This window comes from Vespula pensylvanica, chromosome 6 (assembly GCF_014466175.1).
Source record: "Vespula pensylvanica isolate Volc-1 chromosome 6, ASM1446617v1, whole genome shotgun sequence".
Taxonomy (NCBI): domain Eukaryota; kingdom Metazoa; phylum Arthropoda; class Insecta; order Hymenoptera; family Vespidae; genus Vespula; species Vespula pensylvanica.
Window position 1 is genome coordinate 3,803,998 of NC_057690.1, and position 8,033 is coordinate 3,812,030.

The 8,033-nt window shown below is 27.5% G+C and overlaps 1 protein-coding gene across 2 annotated transcripts in view; it reads right to left on the reverse strand.

The window, feature by feature from the left end:
* LOC122629764 (intracellular protein transport protein USO1) overlaps positions 1 to 8,033 on the reverse strand; it is an 82,041-nt gene that overhangs the window by 31,763 nt on the left and 42,245 nt on the right. The window lies entirely within an intron of this gene.

The window sequence follows — 8,033 nt, forward strand, 5'->3', positions numbered from 1 at the left end:
TACACGAAGTTGTTTTTTCTTTGGACACGTTCTAGACACGTTCACCACTGCTATTATATATATATATATATTTTTTTCTTTCTCTTCTTTTTCATTCGCGAATTTCTTTTTCTCGTCAGCGTTAGGTTGGTTGGCCAAGCGCACGATAGCCAAGCTAAGACTAACCTAAGCTAAACTAAGCTAGAAAGAATTAGCATTTCGTAGACGCTTTCTAGGTCCGCCCGAATCTCTCGTCCGGTGCGACGAAATGGCGCAATTGTGATCTATCTATCTCTATCTATTTATCTGTCTATCTATCTATCTATCTATCTATCCATCCATCTATCTATCTATGTCTATGTCTATCTTTCTTTCTCTTTTTTATTCATTCGGACGAGAGTGAAATTGCACGCTGGCATTGTCGTGTGTCGTAATCCACGATCGAAGTTGTGTGCTGTTACTGTTACTGTTACTGTTGCTGTTACTATTGCTATTGCTATTGCTAATGCTATTGCTAATGCTATTGCTGGTTGTGTAAGGAATCTTTCCTTCTGTATCATTACATCGTAGTAATGATTTTTTCGTCTTATCGAATTTACTTCCGCGATATTTTTGTTCCTCTCTCTCTCTCTCTCTCTCTCTCTCTCTTTCTCTTTTTTCTATCTCTTTTTGTCTATCTCTTTCTTCTCAATTCTTTTAATAATTTTCATTAATTAAACCGGTATGATTAGATTATGCAAATCGTTTAAATTTAAGTGTATATACGTAAATTTTGTTAATTGTAATTATACGGTAAGAGTATTTAGATATGTGTATACGTTCGTGTGTTTTTGCTATATGTATACGTGTATGTATGTAAAGTGATTTCATTACTTTCACTACTAATTTCGTTATTTTTCTGAATAAGTTAAAAAGAATTTGAAATTGATTACAAATTTTTAACACTAAAAAGTAATTTTCAAAAGATTTCAATATTAATGATATATCTAAAATATGCAATATTACAAATTTTGAATTGTATTACGATCGATTGATTTAGATTAAAATAGCGATTTAATTGAAATTAAAATTGATTTGAGATTTTACAGTTTATATGATAAACGATATATTATTATTTACTTTTAATATATATATATATATAAAATTCAGTAATTTCAATATCTCGACAAAATTAAATTTATTTATTATTTTATGTTTCGTTTTATATATATATATATATATATATATATATATATATATATATTGCTTGCACACAATTGTATCCAAATCGTTCGAAAATGAGTTTATTTCGATAAAAGGATTAACTTAATGAAATAAAAAGAAAATAAAAAATTTAAATGTTTGAGGGAAATGGCAAAGAGATGGAAATGAGGCACACAAAATAATTCAATGATCGTTCTTGCATTTGCCATATACATGCTTTAATTAACAGACCGAGATAGAAGATAATTGTTGAATCAGCTTTTTCTTTCCTCCATAACATTATCCTTATCGTCATCTTCATCATCATCATCATCGTCATCGATATCATTATCATCATCATGATTCTGTTTTTACATCGACGAAATAATTAAAAAAATATTTCGCGTGTAATCTAATCATAAATTATGAAATACAAAATATAAAGAAAAGAATAAAACAATTAGAAAACCCTATATTTATATATGTATATAATAATAAATAAATTGTCAGAATGCAATTAAAATATTATATGTATATGTGTGTATGGGTATATATATATATATATATATATATATATAAAATATGTGATTTATATCGATAAAAAGAAATTATAAGTTAATAATTGTAATATATAAATTAGGATAGAAATAAAATCTCGATTTTCCAGTTGATATAAATAAAATATAATAATTGCATGAATTATATAAAAATCATATATAAATTCATAAATCGATTATAATGAATACTCCGATATCCTCTTTATATGTTATATAATATTTGACCTAGAAATTTATTCGTGTTTCGATAGAGGACACAAGATTGACTATCTTCTCATCGTCCTTGAATAACGCAATGTTGTTGCTCCACTTTCGTTTACGAGTCCCCTGACAAATTTCATTTTAGAAAATACGCTTGGCACACGTGTGTCCTTAAAAAGAAAAAACCTGACTTATATGTACATATGTTTATGTATATACTACGATTATATTCAAACACGTTCTTTATAAACGATCATTTTTAATTTAATCCAAGAAATAAGTAATAATTTTTTTTTAATTTATTATAGAAATGAAAAAAATCAAAAAAGAAAGATACAAGATTATAATACTAATCTTATCGATTTAAAAGAAATAGATATATTGTAGCATGAAAAAAGTATTTATCAAAAAGAATCATCATTTTTAATAAAAATCTAATCATAACTATTAGACAGAAACACATTGCAGTATTGTTATTAAAAATTTATTGTAAAGAAAAGAAAAAAAAAGAGAGAGAGAGAAGATCGAATATACTAATACCACGATAATAATCCTATAATTATGAAATTAATGGGAGAAATGATTATTAACAGATTTTTCATAAAAATTTATTACAAAGAAAATTAAATCATAAGAAAATAAGATCATTAACACCTTGATAATAATTATTAAAAATTTCTCAACAAAGTAGAGATTATGAAAAAAAAAAAAAAGAAAAAAAAAAAAATGAAAATGAGAAAAATTGAGGTCGATCCGAAAAGTTTTACAATTCAAAAGAAATGAATTGATCAGAAAATTTTGTCGAAAAGAATAATTTATTATTTTCAATACCAGCTGATGCACTTTATATTTTGATCACCTATATTTTAATAATCCTTATAGTTATTGATTTAAAATCGATAGATGTTAAAACATATTAAATACATAATTATCTAATAAATAGATACTATCTAATGAAACTAACAGTAGAGAAGAAACTTTTGGCTCATCTTGTACTTTGATCATTTATAAGTATATACATACCTAAGTGTAAAATACATATATACGTATTATCCGATAATTATTAATTTAAAATCAATTGTGATATTAAAGAACATTAAATCATAATTCACATAAATCTCTAATGAATTCTAACGGTCAAGAAAATTAAATACCTATTAATAATAATGATAACAATAGAAACAAGATTCGCAAAATGACAGCTTGTTGATATGGGTTACGAGTGTCTCATACGACAATGACAATGACAATGATGTTAATGATAATAATAGTGATAATGATGATGATGATGATGATGCATGGAATACTCTGGGTACTGTTATCTCTCTAACGTGCTAACTTATTATTATGCGTTGCAGTATCGACCAAGTGATTTTTTTTTTATTTTTTTTTTATTCAACCTCTCCCTTCTTTTTCTCTCTCTCTTTCCCTCTATCTATCTTTAAAATACGATGCGTCTTGCATTAAAAGTAAGATCGTCTGTAGAACGATCGTGACTGATTATAAAAACGTGTCAACGTTCAATGAGATGTTAATAGTGACCAAGCTAAGTCATCGACACGTGTGAGACAATCATAGTAACGCCCATTTTGTGTATGTGTGTGTGTATAGGCATACAAAGAATGAGTTTCTTGAGTTCTTGAGTTGACATCCTTTTTAAATTATATTTAATACAGATATCTTGCCCTTGAAATTTTTTTAATGGCCAATGTCAACTTCATTTTTTACACACGCGTATATTTATATACGAGGAAAGATTAGAAATTATTTTTTATAATTATAGAACATTATAATAATTATTTAAGCGGATCTTTAAGACCTTTTAGAACTGGATTCAACTGTTAAGAAATATTTTTTTACTTAGTCGTTGTAATTAATATAAATTTATGTAAGTTAAGTGGATTAGAAATATGACAGATAGGAGATTAGAAGGATTAACTAGAATGATTAGAATTAAAAATAAATATATTAATTTATTATTATTATTATTATTATTGTAATCAAATATAATTAATATTGATAACAACATTGAAATTTCCAATTTAGTTTTAACAATGATCAATTTTAAAAAAAAATGAATAACAATAAAATAATAATATTAAAATTACTAGTATAAATTTTAATAAAACTAAATTAATTGTTATTTAATTCGTTACTTGATTACTCTTTCTCTCTCTCTCTCTCTCTCTCTCTCTCTCTCTCTCTCTCTCTCTCTCTATTTTCAATTAATTAATTAAATTAGCAGAACAATTCAATTGTAAAACAAATGATGAATACTACGAATTACTATCATGATTACTACCATCTTACGTGACTAACTAACTAAAAAATCGAAAACCATAGAAAATGGCTTCCTTACAGAACTAATCGATATGAATTACCAACCGGAAAACGTTGCCATACATATATATATATATATATATATATAAGAAAAGAAAGATAAAAAAAGAAGATAAAAAAAGAAATAAAAAGAACTAAAGATAGACATCGGGAAGAACATCCGTGTTAGTATAAATCCGTGTTGTTACTCGAGCGAATAACAAACGATTAATTCTATTCGAAGTCACGATGTAGGCCGAAGAATGGAGGAAGTGGAGCGAATCGGAGTAACTCTAAGCGACCAATGAAAAAGATACATAGACGCGCACACACACACACACATACACACACATATATATATATAGTATTGAAAACATAAATAAAATAGAAAAAGAAAAAAAGAAAGAGAGAGAAAAGAAGCTGTAGGCTATGAACGTTTGTAAAATCATAACTCGTTATGGCGGAACGAAATTAAATAGATATAATAATATCGAAGGAAGGTACCAAGATGGCGTCTGGCATCGGTATATGTAACTCGATATCTCAATGGTTCGTTAGAACCTGCCGATAACGGTTCTCAAGAGAAACGGTTATTGGTCTAGAGAAAGAGAAATACATATGGTGACAGATTGATCTAACTTCGAGTTGAAAGATCGATCGATAAGATGTGTCCATTCGAAAGATAATCTCATCTTTTAAATGATAAATAAGTTAATTCATTAAGACTTAGACTTTGAATCGTCTAAAGGTCTTTGTGTCAGTATTACAATTTCTATTGATAGAAATCGAGTCTATACTTTTTCTCTCTTTTTTTTTTTTTTTTTTTTTTTTTTACGTCTAATACACAAACGTTTCTCTTTTTATATTTTTTATATTCTTCATTTTTTTCATTTTGTTGAATATTTTATTTTCTAGATACTTTATATAGGTTATTATAGTGATGTATGATGAATCGTTGAAAAAAAAGAATGTTTGTATTTAAATATAAAAATGTATACATTCATATAACTCAATATATATAAGGAGAAAAAAGAAAGGCAAAAGTGATTATTATTGTTGTTGTTGTTGTTGTAAAAAGATATCTAAAATTATTATGTATAATTAAAACTATATTATTATGAATAATTAAAACTATCTAAATATTAATAGTCACTAATTTATTTCGCATAAATGTTCTCCAAACATAAAACCAACCACACGCTTATTGTTAGAATTTTACTTGCGTAACAAAACTCTACGAACCTTATATTACTATGTCTGTATCTCTCGAAGTTATTTGCTATCTCGAAAGAACATAGCTTTTTGTTGAACTGCTCGTCAAGATGATTAATAGGTCGGACGCGAATGAAATAAATCACGTTTAATAGATATTTATCTTTTGAAAGACGAATTCTTTTTTATTAAAATGAGAGAATTAAATTAATAAAAAAGAAAAGAAAAACGGAAAGAACAGGCAGACCATCATAAACGAGAAGACATTTATCGGTTATACATAATTGTACGGTTATACAAGTGGAAAGATAAAACGATCGTATAAATACAAAAATATGATTATAGTAACGAATAGAAAAAAAAGAGATAGATAGAAAGAAAAGAAATAAGAGAAGGAAAGAGAGAGAGAGAGAGAGAGAAAGATAAACAAAACGAGAGAAAAAAAAATAGAAAAGTATAGACAAAAAGAGAAAAGAGATACTTAAGTAAATCGATCAGGAAGAAAAAAAAAAGAGAGAGAGAGAGAGAGAAAGAGAGAGAGAGAGAGAAATCACACGACCAAAAATAAATTTCTCGGATACAACAATCCTTTAAACGTAAAAATTCCCTAAACGCAAGAAAACAAGAAAATATGCTCAAACGCAAAAATTCCTTAAACAGAAAAATTCCAATGTCCGATATTTCCTCTAGGCGTACTAAATACTTCCTAGATAGATCGAAAGGTTTCCAGATGATTATAAAAAAAAAAAATCAATTACTCCTTTCCGCGACTTTCAACATCAATTTGTTCTTCGAATCGTCAAACGACAAGAGTAACACGTAAAACTGTAAAAATATATAACAACGATTTTTTCCTTAGTGGTCCCGATTTTTGTCGACTTTTAATCGACTTTCAAAAGTTTGAACAAATTTTTATTCGTCTTTTAAAATCGTTTAGTAACTTCGATCTTTATTAGCAACTAAGAACTTTTGGTCATTTTTTGTAAATGAAAAGAAAGGAAGAGAAACACAGAGAGAGAGAGAGAGAGTAAGAGAGAAGGAAACGAATGGATAGAAAGAGATAGTAGAAGGCTGATAAAATAGAGATAGAAAAGGATAGAAAAAATGATAGACAAACGAAAGATAGGACAAATAGACGGAAAGAAAGAGAGAGAGAGAGAGAGAGAGAGAAAGACATTGAATAGATCGAATAGACCGTACAAAAGAAAAAGAAAATAGACAAATAGACAGAAAGAGGTGCGGTGAAAGAGAAGGGGGTGGCAAGAGAGGGGGAGATAAAGAGATAGAGATAATATAAGGAAAATAAAACGAGAGATAAACGTAGGCGATGATCGTTCAGACGGCAACCTCATTGAAACACTCTAACGGGTTTCCTCCTACGAGAAAACTTCAACTTCGACCATTTCCGAGCTCTCAGAAGGATGACGAAGGTGGAGCTCGACTCCTTCCATGCGTGAAATTTGCAGTTCATCGTCTCGTACACTATTATAACCGTCTATACGTACATATACGGATATGGATAAATTTATAATACGTAGATACAGGATAGTACAAAAGTTTCAAGCTATTTTTACAAATCAAGATTACTATTTTTCCGAGATATTTTTTTTGTTTTGTTTATTATTCATATACTCGCATATATTTATTTATTTTATCTATATATATTTATTTATTTTTATTTACTTATTATATTATATTATATTCTTTTATTTATTTATTTATTTATTTATTTATTTTTGTAGACATTTATTTCAAACGCACAAGCAAGCTTTCAGCGAGCTAGATTTTTATTAGTAATTTTACCGGTCTACAAGAAAAAAAATAAATAAATAAAAAGAGAAAATGATCGTAAAACTAATTAGTCACGAAATGGAGCAGCTGATCTTTTTTTTGACTTTGCAAAACTTTTGATCTCATTCTGTACATAAATAAATGCATTTTATGTAACGAAAATTGTTGAAAACAAAAAAGGGATATAATAAAGTTTTATAAACCGAATATCTAAGATCTTTGTGAACGTGCTTCGAGCAACATTGTCGATCGTAAAGTTCGCAAACGAGATCGCTTATACTCTAATAATAGCGACACCTTATATGGATCACGATCGTACGATCGTTCGTTGATCTTTTGCAACAGTCTGCGTGCGACTTTTGTGACCTATGCTTACACTCTAACGTTTTAATATCTTAAATTATGTGTAATATGTATACATATATACATGCATGTATATGCATATACTTATGATATACGGAAGAGAAAGAGAGAGAAAGAGATTGATGTTAAATTTTCAACGCCATTTTGGTATTGAAGAATACCAATGATCGAGGTCATTCGTCAATTAATTTATGTTAATACATTTAACATTTTATTCAAATTAAATTTACCACCGTATGCAAGTTTTATATATTTTATATTATTATCATTCTTTTTGATAAGATAAAGTTATAGATTTATTTTACAAGTTTTTAATAACGATTCATTTATGAAACGAAATTATTAACATACGTAAATCTATATGATTTATACTTAATAAAGAGTCATGAAAGTATTTAATAAATCTGCAGATCTATACATACAAAAAAA